The 25,191-nt window shown below is 35.5% G+C and overlaps 1 pseudogene; it reads right to left on the bottom strand.

Annotated features, from left to right (window-relative positions):
* Window positions 1–260: 260 nt before the first annotated feature.
* Window positions 261–19,317, bottom strand: LOC149181518 (ubiquitin-activating enzyme E1 2-like; annotated as a pseudogene).
* Window positions 19,318–25,191: the final 5,874 nt, after the last annotated feature.

Raw genomic sequence — 25,191 nt, 5'->3', positions numbered from 1 at the left:
TATTTTTTATGAACTAAAATTTTGTACTATTTCTTATTTTTCTATGAGATTGTTGGTGCCTTTTTGTTTTGTCAACATTTAGTAATCTATTTTAGTAAGTTCTTTTGTGGGGTTTCCTCATATCACTTAAGAGAAAGCAGAAAAAGCAGTGTCTTCAGTTAGAAACTTTGAAGTATCTTTGTTCCATTGTCCACGACTGCATCACATGTTCTAGTCATTATCACATCATCTTCATCTAAAGCATCACCAAATTTGTCTACTCACAAAATATTTGTATCTACTACAACCTTAGCATCAACAAGCCCTCCAACAATTGCTACACCAGTTATGCATATTTTGCTGACAAACCTAGTTAAGGTTATCGCTTCTTTGACACCAACTATCGGTGCATCTATTAAATTTGTCTCATTTTCCATGACCACATATGTTCTCACAACTTCCCCTTCCATAGGTATTGTGCCATTGATTAATGGAACTACAGTACCACTAGCTACTACTGCATCATTAACATGAACTGTTGTGGTTCCTACAAGTGTAGTGGAAACTGCAATTGTTGCAACAACATAAGGGTCAACTATATTTTATCAAAGAGATGGTAGATTTAGTTAATTTCCTCTTACTCTTCTTCTGCCATTTTATGCCATTCACGAGTCAAATACTGATAAAAGCAAATGGTGGAGATATAAAGGAAGGAGGAATTGATGAAGCTTCTGCTCAAGATTTAGAGGTAAAACTTACAACTATAAATGCTAATAAGATTGTCGTTTAGTAACATTTGCACCAAAATCGTTCTCTCACCCTTTTCTATAAATTCATTATTAAGAGGGATCTATCCTTGTTAGGGTTAGAAGGTCAAGCTACTCTTCATAAACATTCATTGTAATTCAAAAATAATCCTAGATCGTCATACATTTGATCCTTCTCATTTTCAGGTTAGTGAATGTGATGTCTCTAAGAATGTTCGATTTTAAGGAGGATCAATGTCATATATATATATTCCAGGGTTTACAGTGGACATTAATGAAAATTTGTGGTTTTCATTGTATTCTTTTCAAAATCTGCAAGTATATTAAATTTACTTCATACGAAATAAGATTTATGTCTTTGTTGTTGCAGAGACCTCCAAAACGAAACATGTTTCTGCCCTTTGGCAGTGGAGTCCATTCATGCCCTCAGAATGAACTGGCAATGTTTTAGATGCTTATCCTAATCCACCATCATGTATGGGTTATTCTATAGGGTTGTGACATTTAGCTAACTCTGTTGAATTAATTTTTATTAAGTTAAAAATAGGGATTGCATGATTATAGAATTTACAAAGATTATTGTTGAGCATTTTTTAAAAATCAATGCCTATATATGCAATTTCAAGCACTGTCATAACTCGCATAATTATTTAAAGGGTGCTAGCTCAATGGAAGAACTCTTGCCTTATAAGAAGAAGGTGGCTGGTTCAATTCCATTGTGCCCTAATTTGAATTAATCAATAATATTGTAATTTATTTTTAATTAAATACTTTTTATATTAATTTATTTCAATGGTGAGATATTTTTCTGTATTTTATATTGTCTCTAAAGAGACAAAAGTGATATTATAGTCTTTAAATATAATTACATATTGTCTTTAGAGAGACAATAGCTAGGATTAAAGACATGTTGTCTCTATAAAGACAATAAGCAGTTAATCCTAATTATTGTCTCTAAAGAGGCAAAAATGAAATTATCTCTAGAGAGAAAAAAATTAGATTGTCTCCTGAAAGACAATAATGTTTGTGTTATATATCGTCTTTATAGGGACAATTTTTTAAGACAATAATTTGAGACACCCGCTTAAAGACAGTATTTAAGACAATACACAAGTTTTATTTTGTCTCAAGCTAAGAAAATTTACCCAAAAAATGTCTCAAATATTGTCTTAAAACCCCCCTCTATGTTGTAGTGAAAGTGAATCGCAATATATATTTGCCTCGATTGAGACAAGGTTCTCTATAGCGAGGGTTGTCCAAGAAAAGTGTCCATCAATTTTTCAAAAATTCCAAAGCTCTTTCTAGCCCCAGATCCAATACAAAAAATCCATAGCAAAACAAACAATGTGAGTGCACTTCGATAACCACGCATTTTGGTTACATAAGGGGTTCAACCATTCAATGCTCTAATAGTCCACACACTACAAAAATGGTATCAAACTATGATTATATATATATATATATATATATATATATATATATATATATATATATATATAACTCATCATTATTAATACACGATCTCTACTCAGTCTATTCTGCGAACAAGATCATAGATGAAATGTTGTTGGGTTAATTCTTACAAACTATAACAGTAGAAGGAATCTCGTGTGCCAGTTGATTGCAAGTGGAATGACCAAACATGATGTGAACTCAGATCGGATGCGTGAATCTACATGAACACTTCGCCCCTTTATATAATAAATGATGAGTTCCTACGAAGGAATATAAAAAGGACAAATAGGAATAAGTCTTGATACCTAGTCAACTAAATTGGCCATCCAAGAGTTGCCACCATATGGGTGAGAGGACTATACCAAGAGAAGGGAAAAGTACCATTGTTCGATGAATGAGATGGCTAAAAATAATGGTTGTTCACAAACACCATCATTGATATGGGAAATATCTTGACTCCATGACCAGTAACTTCTTAACTCCATGAATTTGGCATAGTTTTAGGGATTGTATTATTCAGATGAATTAGTTTAGATGTATCTTTCTTCCTGATCTATCAAGCGTTGGGAGTGATCAAGTCTCTTTTGGAATCATACAAACAACTTTTAAAGTGAAAAGATATTTGATCCCTCTTGGCGCTTGATAGATTCGAGCTTAAAATAAATCTATGTTGGTTTTAAAAATAATATAATTTATAGTTTTTATTTGATGTGTCAAATATACTAATGTATTGCCCACGGGGCTTTGGATTGACGGTGAATGGGTGCACTGTTAAGGCACTCCTTGCGATAGGTCACTGGTTCAATTCCCCGTGGGTACTTAGTTTAGTCTTAACCTAGAAAAAAAATATATATATACTAATGTATTAATAATGTTTTGTCTACTAAATAGTATTTTTATAAACTAATATAAAATAGTAATAGTAATTTACATTGAAAATTTTGAAAAAAGATTATAATAAATGAATATTTATTATTATTTTTTAATTATTAATTGTTAAGTGTTAATAAAAATTAATTATTATGGAAAATTTAATTTGGTAGGTGAAATGTTGGCCCAGTGTAGAATATATGGTGATGGGGTTTATTGTTAAGTCACTCAATGATGTGAAGGTGACAAGTTTGAAACTATGTAAGAAAAAATATTATTAAAATAAATATTATATATAAATATCACTTGAATCTATAATTTATTAAACTAATTTTTAATCATTGACTTTGTTTCTCTTAAAGTAGTTTTTGGAAAAAAGTTATTGTCCATGATTTAGTTATAATTAATAATTTTGTACTTTATATTTATTTAATATACTAGTTTTTAGTTTTTATCAATGGTTTTGTAATCTATATATCCAATTTATTAATTTTTATTTTTTTGTTTGTTAAAATTCTTTTTATAAATTAAGATGAGCGTAAAACGTGTCTCGAGACAATAACTCAAAGAAATAATAAGATTCCTTTATTGGTGAACTTCTTTTTCATGACTACCAACAATACATAATGATATGGCCTTGCCCACCGTCCAAATTGTTCATAAAGACTGCACCTGGTGTGCCTCACAAGCAACTCCAAAACAAACGGTGTTGTTCCCGTGTTTTAAGGTATTTAATTACTAGAGTTTTGACCTGAGAGCCGTTATTCACATGAAATTTGTTGACCTGCTCCTCACAGGTTTATCTTTTATCAAATTATTCGGAGCAAATGGGAATCCACTCAACTGTCCAACTCCGCGCACATTCTGAAGGGTTAAAGTCTCCGGCCGAACCGTTATCAGGGGGTACTTTTTATCCATAAAGCGGCTCATAACTCCGGAAAGTTTATGCAATTGAAGTGCATGCATAGGACGGTGTGATTCATCGTGTCGTAAGGATGAGTACGTGGGATGACGTTATTCAAAGAGAATTAGGGTTACCTGTGTCTTCGGTTAGGCTGCTATTTCGGCGATGGGGTTGGAAAATGGGCCGAGAGCATCCTTGTGTAACTAATAATAATTTTCCCGGTTGCATTGTGAGTATTACGGTTGAAATTTGAGAGGAGATTGTTGTCAGGGGTCAACTTGTTAAAATGAACAAAATATCTTTCAAACAAGCAGAACTGACATTAATGGTAAAATTTTCAATTTTTTTATTAAAACCATCAGAATTGATATTAAGATTGAATATATCATCAAATTTAACCGGTTTCGGTTTGAAATTCCGACACTTATTAGCATTTTTTTTAATTATCTATATATAATATGAGGATGTCACGATGACAAATGATGATATCACGAGATGTGTAATATGATGTTGGCTACGACTGTGTGTTGAGAAGGTATGTTGTTATATGGTTTTGTTTCGGTACCTATTGTAATGATTTTTTTTATTTTATTTTTTGAAAAATTATAGAATAATAATGTATGAAAAAGTGGTAATATGTTTTTGCGTTATATTTTTATTAATAGTTTATATTGAAATTTGGTTTGAGGATTTTTTATTTTTAAACAAATGAGTGGATAGAATTTGATTTTTTTTAAATTATTTATTGTATTTTTTTTTAGGTTAGTTGGGTTTTGAATTGTCTAGCTAATATTGGTATTTCTAGAAAATGAAATGAAATTTTAACGTTTACATGACTAAAAATAATTTATGGGACTATTAATTTTTTGTTTTTTGTTTTTTGCAATTCAATCATTTCTTTAACAATTCAAATATTTTCTTATTCAAATTGATGATGAGCTGGCCCAACCTTCCAACAATCCCCTCTTTGAAAAGACAATGCCAAGAAATCGATGCTACCATATTCCCACAACTTTCTATGATGTCTTTGATTGCATCACATTCCAAAATGAAATATTTTTCGGATTCCAATGCCCAAGACGTGCAAAATGTACACACCCATTCTTCCTAATCTTCTTTAGGCTTTTTCCACAATCCTGTTTCACAACGGAGTTGATGCGAGTTAGTTCCTTTTTCACACCGAAGTTGATGCGATTTGGTTCTTAATTGGACAATAAGAACCTTTTCCCCCACGAAATGTTAACTCCAATGAACTATTTTGTAAACTTGAATTCCTCAATATAGTACTTCTTTCTACTCAATTTTTTTCCATACTCATTTATGAAACTTCTCCATAACAAATTTTTTTAGCTCTTTGTTATTTGTGAGACAAACTTTAATGTAGATATTCCATTTTTGTATTTAAATGGAAGTATTACTTTATTCACCAAAATTGATATTATAATTGTCTGCTTGTAAATAAGTTTGATTGTGTCGAGTATCAGTGGGTCTGTTCTAAACTTTATGTACAAGTTAAATCCATTTAAGATGTTGCGGCAGGTATCTTTAATTAAATATTTTGGCATGAGTAGGTCTATAGGATTAGTATATAGAAATAAGGGTTTTTTTTATATTTAATTAAATATTTTGATATTAATAGGTCTATATGATTAGTATATAGAAATAATGGATTTTTTTTTGTATATAGATATATATGGTTTTTTTAAATAATATTAAATATTTCAATAATAATATTAAAATGTTTTTTTTTATTAATTTAATTTTTTTTATTAATTTTAAAGTAGTTTTTTTTATTAAATATTAAAGTAGTTTGATTAAATTTGATTGTCTATCTCTATTTTATATCAATTACATTTATTAATATAATTATATTAATAAAATATTAAATTAATTAACAATAAATTATTCTTATAAAATATTAAATTAATTATCCATAATAAAAAATTAATTAATAAATGAAGTATTTTTTAAATGATATTGTTAATTATCTTTTCCTTATCTATAAATTAGATTCTTTGACATATTAGAGGAATTCGATATTAATGTAGTGGTTTATGTCATCGTACCCGTGGGTTAATAGATTTTAATTAATGAAGTATTTTTTAAATGATATTGTTAATTATCTTTTCCTTATCTATAAATTAGATTCTTTGACATATTAGAGGAATTCGATATTAATGTAGTGGTTTATGTCATCGTACCCGTGGGTTAATAGATTTTAATTAATTATTGTGAAGTTTTTTAATTTTTTTAATTATGTAGTAAGGAAAAGATATTTCCTCTTCAGACCAACTTTCTCCCGTGTCAACATACCCTGTCATGGACCGTCGATCTTTGTGTTAGACGATTAGAAAATTTTGCGTCGTTCGATCATCACAAGCCGTGGAACCTCCTGCAAGAATTACCACTGCGGTTTGGATTGGAACGAGTATACCAGTCTTCCCCTTGCTTCCATTTAAATATGGCTGCATACGTCTGGTTTCTTCATTATGTTTTCCAGTTTTGGCTGCTTTTCCAAACGCAATCGTTGTACTTTCTTGCCCATGGATTGCACGCATTCTTCATTTATTTACTGCATTCTTCATTCATTTACTGTGAAAAATGAGGTATTGTTGGAGATGTTCTCCCTTTCTCGTTCTCTAACTTACCATTTTATTATTTTTTAGCCTAATGCGTATATAATAACTTAACATTTTATTATATAATAACTTAACATTTTATTATTTTTAGGAAGGCTTGTATAATAATAACCAAAAGTTTATATATTTCAACTTCAGAGGTGGAAGGAGGTTCATTGACTTTTGAAAGGACAGGACAAGATTTATACGTTAGAGAATATACTTCTTCTTAACATCTCATCTATGGTGGAGGTAAGCTCTCTACGTAAGCATCAAGATTTGGAGAGCAGGCGTTTTAAGCATCAAAATTCAGTTAGGCGTCTTACCTAAGTATGGAGATAATTAAGCATGAAGATTCAGTTAGGGTCTAACTAACTAATTTTGCAAGAAACAAGAAAGAGTTCTTGGTCTATCTACACATGGCCTGCTCTTCATCCCGGAAACATCACTCTCAGTACCAGGGATGCATTATATTTCTATTATATTGCTTTTATTATATTTAGAAAATTGTAGTATAGTATTTCATTTTTTCAATTTCATCCACTAGCATTAGCATTAGAATTGATGATGTGATAATTATATTATAAATTTATAAAAATAATGAAGATGCAATAATTAGTTATGAATTTATAAAAATAATAATATACTTCAATATATATGTCTTTTTATAATGGTTGTATCCTGCTCTATCTTTAGGTCTCCGAGTTCTGTGTATTTGTCTATTTCCATTTAATTCTGAGTGTTTAAATGGCTTCATACGCTTCTTAATATAGCGGACGATTGCCTAACCAGAGCTTGGGTAATTCTTCCTTGGATTACAATGTTCTAAAAACATGAAACGGACTGTTAAGTATATATATCACTTTCATCTCTATAAAACAAATAAACTAAATCCAAAAAAACGACTAAACTAAATCTGCAGGGGAAAACCTGGTAACGCGGCAACAAAAAAATTCTTTCTACCACGTGGTAAATAGGTGTTACAGTTAATAGAAAATTTCTTTCACATGAGCCTCCTCATACATCTGTTGATTGATGTGAGATATTATATTAGGCCAGCATCATCTCTCAAACACAACAAGCCCTCTTCTTTTTCATGAAAATGGATATTACCCTTTTCATAGCTATAAGTAAAAAAATATTGTAGATGATAAAGTAGTTTCAATGGATGTTTCACCGAAGCCACCATTAACATCACCTTATGCCTGACAACGAGTTTTTGATGTATCATTTTTAGGGTGATAGTGAAAGAAGTTTTAACCTGGAACATGTCGGATTGGCACTGAGAGGAAACAAGCAAAGTTAGAGTTTGCAGTAGAAGTTTATTGTTGCGCACCATGGATAGGGCGGGGGGGGGAGTTCCACTCCTTCCTATAGTAAGGTAGTCTCTAATCGATCCAAAAAACCTCTGGAGGCTGAAACCGGAGTTTTAGGAGGTGGGAAACAGGAAAACAGAAGCTCACATGGGTAGGAAAATACGCAGGAAGAAGCCAGAAGAGAAAAGCTAATAGAAGGAAAAAATCAGAATGCTGACACCAGAAATCAGACTGGACCTTGTAAGCCTAGGGTAACCATCACACCCCGAGTGGTGTTAAGTGATCCAGCGCTACAGGCGCATAGGGAACACATGGCAACCTATGCAGTCATTTGTAAATTCATAGGGTTATGGCCTATAGATAAGGTTTTACAGGCATGGATAAAGAATCATTAGAAACCTAAAGGGGATATAGATCTACACCTTAGATCCAAGGATTTCTTCATTGTAGTTTTTACAAACATTGAGGATAAAGACAGGGTGTTTGAAGGAGGTCCCTACTTCTATGCTGCTGCAAGCCTCTATATGCGGCCTTGGGTGATGAATTTTGTCCCGGAGTGTGAGACATTCACTTCGGTCCCGGTTTGGGTAAGGCTCTATTCCCTACCTCTGGATTATTGGCAGCCAGAATCATTAAAAGCAATAGGAAATAAACTAGGGCATTTTGTAAAAATATCAGAGGCCACTAGGCGGGGAAAGTATACCTCCTTTGCCCGTATATGCGTAGAGATGGACCTCTTTGGAGCTCTACCGGATGAAGTAATTCTGGAAGTTTTTGATGAAGAATGGGTGCAAGCGATGGACTATGAGCATCTCCCTTTCAGATGCCACAAATGCCATGAACATGGGCATCTATTCAGAAATTGCCCCTTAAACAAAATGGAAAGCATTACTAAAACAACCTCAGGGAAAGAAACTGAAAGCTTTAACAAAGTGGGAAATAGAGGTAAAGGAGGGAGAAAGTACCAAAATAAAATCAACGAGGAAAAACAGATAAGTCAGAATAGGTACAAGGTATTAGAAGAAGAAGTGGAGCAAGATAAAGCAAATCAGATACTAGAGGACAGCCCTGTAGAGAAGGAAAAGGAAGAGAGCATGGAGGATCATCAACTGTAGGATATTCTTGATAGGGAACATCTAGATCTGTAAAAGCTCTTGGAGCAGGGAACCACCAAAGGAATAGATTCCCTACCACAAGAGGAGTTTAATAGAGTGCAACAGCGATTCCTATGGACAACTCAGGCAAAAGGTTCAGGAGTCAAAAGAAACCATGATAGTCAGGACAATGAAGGGGTGAAAATAATGAAGGCAACATCGGGACTAGCTCCTAGGAACCTAGGCAGGAAAAGAGGTAGGAAAAAACAGAATGAGCTGTTGATAGAGTGTAGAAAACTCATGATCGATTCAGGTAAGATGAAAGACCTAACTAGTTACTCATTTACAAGTATTTCTTAATGAAGCTCACAACATGGAATATTATGGGTCTAGGAAGTAAAAGGAAACAAAGGAATCTTAGCAATAGAATGAAAGAAGAAAAACCAGATATGATTTTCATCTAGGAAACAAAATGTTCAGTAGAAAAAATAAGAGAGATACATAGCAAATGGCTTATCAAATATGAATATCTAGAAGTTAAAGCAGACAAAGAAACAAGAGGGATTCTCACACTCTGGAACCCTCAGAAACTTGATATCCTAGATGTTGAAGCATCCAGGAACTATTTATTAGTGGTCATCCAACCTTTGGGGGACAAGGAAGTTTATTTGCTCACTAATGTTTATGGTCCACAAAAGCTGGAAGATAAACTCAGACTTCTAACCTCATTGGAGGAGTTAAGAGGAAGACATCCAGGTATCCCCTGGATTCTGGGAGGGGACTTCAATATGATCAGATCTCTAACAGAAAAGAAAAGGGGGAACTAGATCACTAGGCAGAGATTCTATAGCATTTCAGAATTTCATAAATAACATGAAGCTTGTAGATACAGAAACAAGTAATGGCATATTTACATGAAATAATAAGATGGGAGGAGCATCTCAAGTGGCCTCTAAACTTGATAAATTCATTATCTCGGAGGACCTAATCCTCACAGGCCATAACTTAGCAGCAACGATACTTCCTTTTGGAGGCTCGGACCACTAGCCTATTTAACTTGAAGCGTCCTTTATAGGAACTCCAAGAAACAGACCTTTCCGGTTTGAAAACATTTGGCTTACCCATCCTGTCTTCATCAATAATATTGCAAGATCGTGGACACAAGATATGAAAATTCAGGGTACTAAAATGCTTCTTCTACATCAAAGATTGAAACACGTCAAATAAAGACTAAGAGATTGGAATAAGAATGAATTTGGCAATATATTCAAAGCCAAAAAAGTAGCAAAACATAAACTATAGGAAATTAACCAAACCCTCATTACAGAGGGCTTCACCGAGGAGAGAAAGGAAAAAGCTGATTATGTTCAACAAGAATGGGAAGGCTTATGCAAGCAAGAGGATATTTTCTAGAAACAGAAATCGAGGGTACAATGGTTAAAAGAAGGAGAAAGAAATACAAGGTTTTTTCACAAATCTACCATGGATCATAGGTCGCAAAACAGGATTTCAAAGATCAAAGATAATCATGGAAATCAGCTCACTACACACCAAGAAATAGAAACTGTTATGGTTCAGCACTTCCAAGGCATAGCCGAGGAGCCCCTCATAGACAGATCTCAATTTATCAAGGACTTCACAAAGCACATTCCTAAGCTAGTGACAAGAGAAGACAATTATAATCTTAACAGGACAGTGAATGAAGAGGAGATCAGCGCAATCATCAATGAAATGAAAAATGGGAAAGCTCTAGGTCTGGATGGCTTCAACGTTGACTTCTTCAAAGCTTACTGGGAAATAGTCAAGCAAGATATCCTCGATGTGGTGGAGGACTCCTGGAAAAACAAAACTGTTCTGAAGGCACTCAACTCCTCTTTCATAGCCCTGATTCCAAAGCAGGAGAATGCTATCACACCTGACAGATTTAGACCCAGCATTATGCAATGTGGTGTATAAAATTATTTCAAAAGTAATTTCTAATAAACTTAAGCCCCTGCTCCCAACTCTTGTGTCTAAGGAGCAAACTGGATATGTGGAAGGAAGGAAAATTCTTAATAACATCATTCAAGCTCATGAGGTGGTTCACTCACTTAAGAGTAATAAGCAGACAAGTATGATCATTCAGCTTGACCTAGAAAAGGCTTATGATAAGCTGAGTTGGGCTTACATCAAGGAAGTACTGAAAGCATATGGCTTTGACCATAATTGGATAAGATGGGTAATGGCCCTTGTAACCACCCCAAGTTTTTCAATCCTGCTAAATGGCTCACCATCAAAGACCTTTAAGCCCTCAAGAGGACTCATACAAGGTGATCCGCTCTCACCCTTTCTCTTTATTCTCATGATGGAAGGGCTAAGCAATATCATTAAATATGCCAAAGGAGAAGTCAAAATCCAGGATCTCAAACTCACTTTAAATGGGGATGCCTTGACCCATCAACAATTTGTGGACGACACCATGCTGCAGGGTATACCCATAGTCAAGGAAGCTCAAGCCTTCAAACAAATCCTGAATGACTTTGCTATGGCTGCGGGGACATAGGTAAGCCTAAGAAAATCAAAGATTTTTTTTTTTTAATATTGACATTGCTATTCAGAGAAACCTCACTAGAATTCTAGGCTTCCAAAGAGATATGCCACCCTCTAGATATTTGGGAGTGCCCCTAACAGACAAACCTCTCAACAAGGCAATTTGGGAGTCGGTTACTAATAAACTTCAGGACAAAATTAGGAAATGAACTATTAGATCTTTGAATATAGTAAGATGGCTAGTACTTACAAAATCTATCCTACAAATTGTCCCCATCTTCATGCTCTCAGTCCTTCCAGCTCCTAAAGGAGTAATGCAACACATCAGAAATATCCAAAGGGATTTTCTTTGGGGCAAAGGGGAAGAGAAAAAGAAATGGGCTTTGGTAGCCTGGGATAAAATATGTAAGCCTAAGACACATGGAGGATTGGGACTTGATGACCCTGAAATACTAAACAAAGTCCTGGGGGCGAAACTATGGTGGAGATGGCTAAAAGAATCGGTCTCCCCTTGGGCCAAAGTATGGAAACAGAAATATGCAAGCAATTGGCAAGAAAGGGATTACATTAGGATGATGGGACTCATCAAAGGCTCCCACATTTGGAACAAAGCTTGGGAAAATAGAGCTATAGTTCAGAAACACAGTTTCTGGGAAATCAGAGATGGAAACCTCGCTTGGTTTTGGGAGGATAATTGGCAACAGGAACCTAGACTATTAAAAGAAGAATTTGTCAATCTCAAGAATGAAACTGATAATAAAGGGTTACTCAAAGTAAATGACTTTTGGGATCAGGAAAGAAGTGATGGAAAATGGAGAAAATGGAAGAACCTAGTTTACAGAGATGACTCCCCATTGAAAGCCCAGGCAGAAGCTCTTACAGTCATCTTGGAATAGAGAAAGATTCTAATATCAACATCTCCAGATCAACTAAGATGGGGTAAAAACAATGAAGGCAACTTTAACCTCAAAGAGGCCAAGCGAATAGCCCTGGGGCTAGACTTCCCAAACCCTAATAAGGTATGGAAGGACCTATGGCAGAACCAAAACTAGATGAAAATTAAATTGTTCATGTGGTTAGTGCAACATAAAAGAATTCTAACTTGGGGAAATCTTAGGAAAAGAGGGGTAGCTGGACCATCCAAGTGCCAGCTATGTGAATTATAGGAAGAAACAATGGATCAACTTCTCAACCTATGCCCTTTCACCTCCAACTTATGGAATTGGGTGGCTTCAATCTTTAAACAAATAGATAGGGACATGGGCAGCATTACTAGGACTTTGAAGAATTGGAGGAAAAATTTCTCGGAAAATGACATAATCAACAAAGCGTGGACTTTGGTTCCAAGATTCATAATTTGGGATGTCTAGAAAGAGCGCAACAACAGAATCTTCAAGAACAAGATTGGGTCACCACAGAACATCATGACTCAGATCATAAGATAACTCAAAGAGACTATAGGAACCCTTTTAAAAAATCTCCCTGATAATCAACCTCAAGATCAGGATGAGAAGATACTTCTAAATTTGGGATTGCAGGGGCTTACCCCCAAGGGCAACAACAAGACAGTAAGTGATATAATAGCTCATAAGGAATTCTGGCAACCTCCACCTCAGGGTTTTATGAAATGCAATATAGATGGAGCCTCAAAAGGAAACCCGGGATCGGCTGGATATGGAGGAGTCATAAGAGATGAAAGAGGTTTCGTAAAAACCATATTTCACTGTCATTTGGGGAAGGCCACTAACAATATGGTAGAGCTCATGGCCATGGAACATTACCTAGAAATCCTAAGGGATTCAAATCTACACAACATCATAATTGACGCTGATTCTGAATTGATAATTAATTCGGTCAAGAAAATTGGTAATGGATCAGCACTAGACAAAGTGTCGAGACATTGGAGGTTATTGCAAGTTTATCAATGTATTCAATCCCACTTGCAAAACATGAGAACCATTAATTTTGTCCATGTGCGAAGAATAGCCAATAAATTAGTGGATATCTCGGCAAACGAAGGCGTGCTCTGTTCAAAAGCCAATGTAAGATATGATTAGACAGGGACTCCCCAAGGACATTTGAGGGAACAACGTGCCAGACAGGTGACCTTAGACAAAGAGCTCTATCAGAGCAAGGAAAATACGCAGGATGAAGACTGTGGGAGACAAAGAAATTTGGTCCACATGGATAATTAGCTTATGGAAAAGCACGTGAAGAAGGGTAAGTATCCATTGGGCCTTCAGGCAGGAAAGTGGGCCTTTGGGCGGGAAATATATATATTAATGGTGCTCAAGTTGGAGAATACAAACAAGATTAGGTGGGCCAAAGATACACTTATGGACCCTAATTACATCAAGGATAGAACACGGGCCCTGTTTCATTGGGATATGGATGTAGATAAAAAGGAAGCAGGTCAGCAAAATCGCAGCCATCCAATGCATTTCCCGTGGATAACAACAAGAAGGATAACAAGGAAACTGGACCCGAAACTATATAGGCGAGAGATTAATCAAGCTTCGGGTCCGAATCAAAGGTTAAATTCCATGCTAGTCTTATAGCCTCATCGGGATCACGCGCAAATGGGGGGTTTCAGGCAGATAAAGTGCTCGAAGGTTAGAGCCCCAAACGGACCCGATATACTTATTAAATATGGTTCATTGGGCTCATTGGGTCCAAATTGATGGTTAAAGGGTGTGCTTGTTAGTCATCGGAATGAGTCTCGGTCGCTAGTCTTAGGTGGACTTTGTTTCTTATTTTGTGGGCCCTCGGCCCATTGTTTGAGATCATGGCTCAGGAACAAGGCTTTGGTTGGCCTGTCTTATTGGTGGGTCATACCTCCTTGGTCTTTGGGTATATTATGTTTCTTTTTGTAAATAAATGAATAGAAGCTTCTGCTCTTGCTTAAGCAAAAAAAAGATAAAGTAGTTTCACTGTGAAACTCGATTGTTTGATATTATTAGTTTTCTGAATATATTTGTGAGATCGCAACATCTTTTTGAGATCTCAATCTTCTTTAATTGAATTTTTTATAACAACCAATTAGTGGGAAAAATCTACAATTCAATGCGTGAAGTTCAAGACTGACTGAAGAGTCAATGGTGGGAACTTCGACTGACTGAAGAGTCAATGGTGGGAACTTCTTGTAATTTTGTTACGTGTGAAAAATCATTGTTCTTTGGTTTCTATCGTTGTAGGATTTTCTCTTTTTTTGTCAATTTGGTTCTAGCTTTTAGGGGCAAATAATTTTTTTCCTAGGTTATGCTATTTGTTTTTTTGGGTGGAAGTGATTGTTAAATTAAAAAGCTAATGTGAAAATGATACAATTTTCTATTTGAATAAATTTTCTAATGTTTTTTTCCAATTAGTTTAGTTTATTGTTTTTAGGATTATTATAATACAAATATTGAAATATATAAATATCAAATTTAAATTTTTTCAAATAACTTACTGTATTTAAATTAAATAAATATAAGAAGTTATATATATAACCCAAATTCAAAAAATATTAAAATAAAATTGACTAGAAACATCCATATATAATCCAGAAAAATGAGTATTATTATTTATCCTTGTGTATGTTCGTATACTAGCGTTATGTTCGTATATTAGTTAACTATTCACTGCCCCTAGCTAGAGATAAAAAGGATAGAATATAATCTGAGGGCTCACCCAAGGGAACCTCACATTGGCATTTCCCTTAATCCATGTACAATCTAATTTTGAATAAATTTGAATATGCCATTTAAAACAAATGATTAAATTAAAACTTAAATTCAAAATCTGATTTTTTTTAAATGATAGGAAATGGTATTTTTTAATTACTCAAAATAAAGGGAAGAAAAAATCAATATAATCAAATATGTTTACTCTGAAATAACAATAATCATTTTGAATTAATGAAAATGCAAATATTTAATATTAACATTAATATTCTACAATCTTGTTATAATAGGGGAATTATGGGGTGTTGAGTCCTCTTTTACATTAACAATATGGATTCCATTAATTCAAATTGCAAATTTTGGAAAATATTGTTTAGTTGGATTATGTAGATGGGAAAATAGAAAAATACCTAAAATGTAGAATATTATCAAACAATTAAACATTTTGACTCAAATTGCATAAAAATAAAATAAAATAAAATAAATAATTATAAAGATCTAAACTTAAGATGAATCTAGGATGGTTATTCACAAAAGTTAAGTTTCATAAACTTGAGGAACATTTTATTATAAAATAGGAAAAAAAATTATCAATCAGAATTAAAGTCATATTTATTATCCCATTAGAAGGAATGCTTGGTTTTGAATCATTTTCTTTCAATTAAAACTCAAATTAAAAAATATAAAAATATAAAAAAAAATTGGTATAATAGTTTATTAATATGTGTTAATACATTATTATGAAGAAGCTTAAAATATGAACATAGACATGTAGTACTTGCTTTCGTTGTTGGAGCATTTGACATAATTTGTACTTTCTTTAGTTGTTGGAGCATTTGACATAATTTCAAGTGTGACACAAAGAGGGAGTTCGTTTAATATAATTTCAAGTGTGACAGAAAGAGGGAGTTCCTTGTGATTGTTTAGCATCACTTGCTTGCATTAGACAATCTTAGTGTGATTATAAAAGTTAAGAGACAAAATTAATATAATACTGTGGAGACCATAATTACCACAGACATCCATGGTAGACATTAATATCGTATTCTTTCTAATACATATACATATTTGATTAATAATGAGTAGAACCCTATTGTCAATGTAAAACACAATTATATTCTAAATGCAAGTTCCATATTAATAATGACCTATGTGTTTTTTCTAGACATATAGTATCACTTGTTTTTGTTATTTTTAATTTATTTTTAGTACATTCTAACTAAGTTTAACAAATTGATTGTTATTCAACTATGATATTTTCTTAATAAATAAATAAAAGATTTGATATTCAATTGTAAAGTAATTTACATACATAAGACTTAAAATTATCAATCATTTAATTAACAATTTAGATTTGGCCATTGTCCATTCATATTGTATTTGGAGTAGATACTGTCTCAAATAAAAAAATATTGTTCATATGTTATGCCACTAATGTTCATCCCAATTGGGATTTCCCAAATGACTTTAAAAGGTCGTTAAATATAGTTGTAAGCAATATCCCATGTAATTGTGCAACTTTGGTCTAAGAAGAATTTTGCCAATCTGTCTAGCCAATGGTGGTTATACTGGTTTTATTAACTCATGCATACTAATCATAAGAAGTATGACACTTAATGTAGTAAGAAGTATGGCCTTGAGATTTGGTTTTATTATCTCATGCATACTAATCATAAGAAGTATGGCACTTAAGGTAGGTATGGCCTTGAGATTATTCACCTCAGGTATGTTATAGTTCCTTGCTCACATATTAGCAAGTCCAATGATCAGATGCATGTGATAATTTGTATCATCATCCTACAATGCACTGAAGAAATTAACCAAAATTTTAAACTAATTTTTCTTCCAATGGATACTTTTGAATTGAAATATTTTATTTAAGTTTGTATCATCATCCTACATTGCAATGAAGAAATAACCAAAATTTTAGACTAATATTTCTTCCAATGGATAATTTTGAATTGAAATATTTTATTTAAGGGAGGATAAGTTGTGTAATTAGTAGAGGACAATAGGGATCATTAATGAGGAAAGTTAGAGAATACCTTTTCAAACTTAATAGGACTCATGTGAAAGCTTGAAGGTAGATTTTGAACACCATGTTGCAGTGTGGCAATGAATTTGTCAATCTGTTCATCATCATCATTATCATCATCATCATACAATGTAGAAGAAGGGTTCACATATGTAGCTTTCTCATCTGTGACAATCTTCATCCTTTTTTTGGCTTGAAAACTAGAATATGAACTTTATCAACCACCTATGCCAATATGATTGAATTTGGATTTGAATTCCAATTGGGAATGGTAATGCCATATGTATTAGCTTTTAAAATGGAGGTTGTAAGAATCAGGGACATGTGACTGGGATCATGGGAAGAAAAGTGGAGGGGCTTTGGGAAATGCTTAGGAGAAGACTATAATGGGAATGGTAATGCCATATGTATTAGCTTTTAAAATGGAGGTTGTAAGAATCATGGACATGTGACAAGGATCATGGGAAGAAAAGTGGAGGGGCTTTGGGAAATGCTTAGGAGAAGACTAGAATGGTGCACCTTCTCTTGTAGTTGCATCCTCAGGGAAGTTGAAAGTAAGTTGCTTCACACGATTTGAAAATAAATCTTCAAACCTGAATCCTCAAATGAGTTAGTGATTTGCAAATCTAGTTTACCGAAATTTGATATTTTTGTAAATAGTAAATTGTGTTAATATTTGTTGCAATGCAATGTGGAAATGAAAAGTATATAATCATATAAGGGGGATGGAAGGGAAAAAGGAAGGGGTTTTAATTACTTACCTGAATCTAGCCCAAGAGACTTAATCTTTAAATGTTAGACATTTGTGTGAAACCAAACAATCAACAATAGACTCTAGAAGTTCTTGGCCCTTAGTATCCCCTGCAAACTTGATTGATGCTATGTATTCTTCTAATTTTAATATAAAGACATTTGCCTCAATTGGATTTTTGTCTAATAGACCTTCAAATTTAGACATTTCCCATGTGAGACGGTGATGAATATTATGTGGAAATGAATGAAGTGTGCAGATGGGTGCCTAATTTTCAAGTGGATCTCGTGATGCTCCATAGTTCTCAGTAGTGGGATATCATTCTTCTAATTTAAAAATAAAATAAAAATTCCTGAGCTGGATTTTTGTCTAACAAACCTTCAAATTTAGACATTTTCCATGTGAGACGGTGGTGAATATTATGTGGAAATGAATGAAGTGTGCACATGGATGCCTTCTTTTCAGGGGGATCTCGTGATGCTCCATAATTCTCAGTAAAGTGAGGGATATCCATTTGGGTGTTGCACCTGGTTCCTAGTGTTTTAACTAGCAATGGATTCTAGAAGTAAACACACATTGAATCTACATACAGCCTGACATTAACATTGTCCAAAGTATTCAAATAAACATCAACCTCACCATTCTAGAATGAATCACAAAAGACATTTTCAGTATTTGGGATCACACGATTCTCCATTGCTTGAACTTGTAAATGTGGGTTGATTTCATTGGATGTTGATGCTACCACTCTTAACATTTCCTGCAAAAGATTCCAATCCCGAAAGAGGAATTGTCTACTAAGATTTCTCTTCTCAATAATGTCATCATCTATTATAGTCTGCTTTCCCTGGCTCGCATGAATCTAAGTTCTTTAGAAGCTCACATCCCAGAGCACCATCCCCCACAACAAATAATTTTGCATCTTCCAACTTTTTATGCACCTTTTTTCTAAATACAGAAATTTGAGCATCATAACGACTATTCAAAGGTCTCACATCCTCTAGCCCAAGGGGTTCTATAGGAAGAGATTCCAATGAATCGAAATAGAAGAAGGACACAAGTAGGAATATAGAAAGTGATATTAGACAATAAATAATTGAATTCTCTTCTACCTTGCCCTTCCTGACCTATATAAAAGGGCACACTTCCATTTATATTTAAGAGAAATACATAGAAAGAGTAAGTAGGGTACCAAAGAAATAAAACTTGCAAAATTGGATGAAATTTTTCATAACAAGATTTTACAACCTCCTGCCCAATGATTCCACCAAACATAGCTTCCATGGGATTCAACACTTATGGGAACCACTTGCAAAATGTTTGAATACATTTACAAAAAAAATTGATGTAAGGAAAAAAATAATTTATATGATTTATGAGAACAATACATAAACAAAAACTAGGAGAAGACTATTACAAGTAATTGAAGTTGGTCCATTCACTCTCTTCAAGAAACAATGGAGGAAAGAGAGAATTGGGACAATCAGGCATGCAAAAAAATATCAACAATGAAATCCTTCCCTGAAGACTTGTATGCAAAGGTTTACTCTCACATGATTATAACACCTTTTAGAAGATATTTGAATAGTTATTGGGTTGTGAGCTTCATTTCGCTAAGAAAAAATGGAGGAAATAGAGAATTTGGACAATCAGGCATGTAAAACAATATCAACAATGAAATCCTTCCCTTGAGACTTGTATGCAAAGGTTTACTCTCACATGATTATAACACATTTTAAAAGATATTTTAACAGTTATTGGGTTGTCATCTTCATTTCACTACTGCATTTCATTTTCAAATGAATAAATGGGTAGATCAAAGTAATAAATTGTAGTTTGGTACAAGCCCTATGTGTTTCTACATCAAAAATAAACAGTGGGATTCTTCTTTCCATGTCATAAAGCACATTTATAATCGGGTTGTTATGGTTACCAATGGTTTGAAGACTTGTATGCAAAGGTTTACTCTCACATGATTATAACACCTTTTAGAAGATATTTCAACAGTTATTGAGTTGCCAGCTTCATTTTGCTACTTCCTTTCATTTTCAAATGAATAAATGGGTAGATCAAAGTAATAAATTGTAGCTTGGTACAAGCCCTATGTGTTTCTACACCAAAAACAAACAGTGGGGTTCTTTTTTCCATGTCTTAAAGCACATTTATAATCTGGTTGTTATTGTTACCAGTGGTTGGCCCTTACATGCTGCCCATCTCTCTTCCTCTAGTTATCTCCCATCACCAACACAAGAAGCAGCACAAGGCATCCTTATTTGTTTATAAGTTGGCTTGCATCCATTCCCAAGTATTTGATGATGTTCACACCCCCTAGGCTTGCTATAATTCACTCCAAGACAAAAACCAAATGTTTAGACCTAAGTAATAAATTGTTGCCTATTACAAGCCCTTTGTGTTCACTACACCAAAAATAAACAGTGCAATTCTTATTTTCATGTCCTACAACATAGATATAATCAGGTTGTTATGGTTACCAAAGGTTGGCCCCATATAAGCTTCCCAACACTCTTCCTCTAGTTGTCTCCCATCACCAGTGCAAGAAGAAGCACATGACATCCTCCTTTGTTTAGAAATTGGATAACATCCATTCACAAGTATTTGATGCTCTTCAAACTTCCTCGAGTTGCTATAAATAACTCCATAATAGAAATCAATTGTCTGTAAAATTTTACATAGGTGATTGAGTCTAATTTTATTTAGACAAAATATGTTTAAAGGGGAAGTGTCATCATAAACTCAAGCCCATCTACTATGGTCCCTATAATACTCTGAAGCAGGTTGTTGTGAATGCATATCATTTATATTTGCATTGTCAGCTTTTCCTCCACAATGTGGTTAATGTTAATCATCTCAAGCCCTATGAACCTCCTATTATGAAAGAGGAAGTTCACCTTTCCTGCCCACCTGACAAAATTATGGATTTTCAACAGTTGTTGGAGGAAGACACACTACTAGACCTACACACCTGCACCACTTATTAGCAGTAGACTATGACGTATCTTTTTGGGCACCAAATACAACTTCCTTCTTAGGACAAATGGTTGTCCTGGGTTTCTTTTGAACATAGATGATTATTCATGCAAGTCTTGGACATACTTCTTGAAAAAGAAGGATGAAGTGTTCTCCTGGTTTTGACACTTCAAAGCCTTGATCGAAAGTCAAACTGAGAAGAATATAAAAATCCTAAGAACCGATAATGGGACTGAATATGAATCCAATGAGTTTCATGACTTTTGTAAAGAGACTGGCATTAAGAGGGGGACTACTACACCATATACTCTTGAGCAAAATGGTGTGGCAGAAAGGAAGAACAATTGTGGAAGCTGTTGTTGTTATGCTCCATGATCAAAGACTTCCAAAGTTTCTATGGGCCGAAGCTTCAAACACTGTCGTATATGTACAAAACTGATGCCCTCATCAAACATTGGGTTCCAAGACTCCCAAAGAAATGTTCACTGGAAATAAACCTGACATATCTCATTTTAGAATTTTTGGAAGCCCTGTATATTTTCATGTACCGAAGGAGAAAAGAAATAAATTGGGTGCATCTAGAAAGAAAGGAATATTTGTGGACTATAGCTAAGGGCTACAGACTCTATGTGGCTAGTCAAAGGGAAGTTTAAATTAGTCATGACATCACCTTTGATGAAGATATGGCTCTTAGCAAAGTATACAATCTTCCTACTCAAAGAGGATCTAAAGAAGCTGACACTAGGGAACCAAACGAAGAGGAAGAAGAGACGATGCCTGATGTGGAAGAACCTATGGATCCCATTGATCCCCCTCTGCCTGAGCCTTCCTTTTCTAGAAAGATGCCTTCATGGCTTAGGGGGACACTTGATGATGCTAAAGGACACATTGCACCCCAAGGCACCTTCCATGAAAGTAAGAAGCTAAACAGGTATCAGGGATACCTGACCATCATGAACACGATCATCTAAAATGAGCCTTCATCATTCATAGATGCCATCAAGCATCAAGTATGGAAGGATGCTATGACCAAGGAATATGAGTCCATCATGAAAAACGATGTTTGGGATGTTGTCCTCTGACCTCTGGACAAAGCTATTGTCATCTCAAAATGGCTTTACAAGATAAAGCATGCAGTTGATGGAAGTGCAGAAAAATATAAGGCTCGTTTTGTCGCTCGTGGCTTCTCTCAAAAGGAAGGTATAGAATATGATGAGATATTTGCACCTATTGCTCGATACACCACCATCCACTCGATCATAGCCCTTGTTTCTTCGCAAGGATGGAACCTACATCAGATGGATGTGAAGACTGCGAACTTACATGGTTCGATCAAAGCGGATGTCTACGTGGAACAACCCGAAGGATTTGATATTTATGATCGAAAATCTCATGTGTGTAGGTTGAAGAAGGCCCTCTATGGGCTGAAGAAAGCACCCCGATCATGGTATGAAAGGATCAATAGCTACTTGATAAAGCTGGGATTCACTAGGAGTGAAGCTGACGCTAACCTTTACTTTAAGGTTGAAGACGAAAAACCTCTCATACTAGTGTTGTATGTTGACGACCTCTTTCTAACAGGTGCAGACCCTCCCATTCACAAATGTAAAAGGGAGCTCGCTTCTGAGTTCGAGATGAAAGACCTAGTACTTATGCACTACTTCTTAGGATTGGAAGTCTGGCAGAAGCCAAGGAAGATTTTCCTATCTCAAGGAAAATATGTGGTGAAGATATTGGAAAGATTTGGTATGGTGGACTGCAAGCCCGTAACTACCCCAATGGAACTTGACTTCAAGAAGTTAAGCGGTACTGCTGCTGGACTTGTCTTACGAAATGCTACCGAGTATTGTCAACTCGTCGGAGCATTGATGTTCTTGGTGAACTCTTGTTCGGATATATTCTTTGCAGTCAACACATTGAGTCAACATATGGTTGAACCTCACCACACACATTGGATTGGTGCCAAGAATCTGTTGAGATATGTTCATGGCACAATTACTCATGGGTTAAGATACACTGTCAGAGATGTTAGACTACTTGGATATACTGATGTTGATTGGGCAGGCAGTGTGGTGGACTGTAAGAGCACCTCCAGGTGTTGCTTATCTTTGGGATCTACCTTGATGTCCTGGATGAGCAGGAAGCAGAAGTCGATAGCTTTGAGGACCACCGAGGCAGAGTACATTACTGCCAGTATGGCCTCCTGCGAGGCAATCTGGTTGCGAAATCTCTTTAGTGAGCTGTTTGGATTTACATTGGGTACCACCATGATCCTATGTGATAACCAGAGAAGGATTCATTTATTAGAGAATCTCGTATTCCATGATTGCTCAAATCATATTGATATCAGGTACCACTATATTCGAGATATGGTGCATCGGGGAGTTATAAGGCTCCAACATATCGGTACAGATGAACAAATCACTGATATTTTGACAAAGCCCCTGGGAAAGGTCAAATTCTTGACTTTTCGAGAATGACTTGGTGTCGTTCAGAGACCCTCTTATGAGGGTCAAGTATGATGTATTAAGCTCTGGGAGCTCCAGGGAGGCACGGGGTACTTCTTGGAGTGACATGTTACCACAGGGCAACTCACCATCCCCTGGTGGTACACTATGTATAGGGTAAAGAGGTTCAACCTTTTCCCTGCGATACCCCGTGGCAACTGTGGACAAGATGATTCATTCTCTTGTGGGCCAGGATGATTCGTTCTCTGTGGCAACTGGACAGGATGATTCATTCTCCTGTTGATCTAGGTGGATATTGGTGGCCACCTGCCAAGTCCACCTGGACCCCCACCATTTTTTCTCTCAGCATTTTCAGTTTCCTTAATTGTAGCACAACTTACTATTTTTAGCAGTTTTTCGGGTCCTGAACTTCCGGAGTCGTTTTGAGGCCCTAAACGACGTTTTTTGGGAAATCTGGGGCAACATGGGTCCATGGATCGATGTTGCCTCCCAAAGTGGCAGTGCTCGGATAGATCTTTCTAACGAGCTATTGTACGCATCAAACGGAGATCGTATGCCAAAGTTACGACCCCGGGAAGTTGGTGTACCAATTTACCCAAACGGGGCCCACAGTTTGGGGTTTCATCTTCTAGGGTTACGTTTTGGAATGTTAATGGTTTTCCATTGTTTCTCAACAATAAATAGGCCTTCGAGCCTCATTGTAACACAGTTCAGAGGCATGTAGCCACCACATCTCTTCTCAAAGATAAGCTACCATCGCCCTAGCTGGTTTATTTCCATTTCTGGTTGTAAGCATATTTCAGTATTTTTCCATTAATGAAATGAAGTATTATTTTCGCTGCATCTTTGTGTATATGGTTATCTCTGTAATTTGTTGTGTTCCTGTTTAAATCCGAATCAGTGGTATCAGAGCGGTCTGCTTTTTCTCTGTTTTTCTTTGCATGTCCCCAACAAGGTCGGGATATAAGGAGTTAGGGCTTGAACTGGTCGAACCTTTGCAAGACCAGCCTCGCAAATCCCGACGGCCTCCCATGGCGGATGAGAAGAAAGACGAGGGGGCAAGAGATCCCATCAAAATCTTGCTCGAAGAAGCCCTCGAGCGACAACGGAACGCGATGATGGACAACTTTGCCCAGATCCTTCAGCGGCTACCCAGAATCGACGCATCGGCTTCCAGCAGCTACTTTGGAAACGCCACGCCCTATAAGGTACAAGTTAATTTTGAAATCCCCATATTCGAGGGTCATATAGACGCAGATGCCGTAGATAAATGGTTAAATCTGCTAGAGGGTTATTTTTCTGTTCATGAATTTTCGAGTCGGGAAAAGATTGTTTTCGCTCTTCTCAAAGCAGCCCCCCACGTCAAGGACTAGTGGGAAACCTACTGCGAGCAGAAGGATGAAAGTACTGGCTCACTATTTTCAGCCGCACCTACTTGGAATTCATTCCGGGATGCCATCAAGGAGCAGTACTACCTTGTCGGAAGCTATGAGGATGAATACATAAAGTGGACCACACTGCGGCAGGGAAGGGACCAAGACGTGCCGGAGTTCACCAATCTTTTCCATACCCTTCGTACAAAGTTGGGTATCAAGGATTCGGAGCAACATTTGATACTCAAATACCGTGGCTGCCTGCACAAATACATCCAGGAAGAAATACAATTCCTGAACATCTCCTCGCTCGGCGCAGCATACCGATATGCCGTCAAGGTCGAGCAGAAGTTTAAACAAAAGAAGCGAGACTTTGGATCTG

This window comes from Pinus tabuliformis, chromosome 3_2, assembly GCF_031772625.1.
Source record: "Pinus tabuliformis cultivar Carrire ecotype Pingquan chromosome 3_2, CPIR1, whole genome shotgun sequence".
Taxonomy (NCBI): domain Eukaryota; kingdom Viridiplantae; phylum Streptophyta; class Pinopsida; order Pinales; family Pinaceae; genus Pinus; species Pinus tabuliformis.
This window is presented reverse-complemented; position numbering and strand designations above follow the sequence as displayed.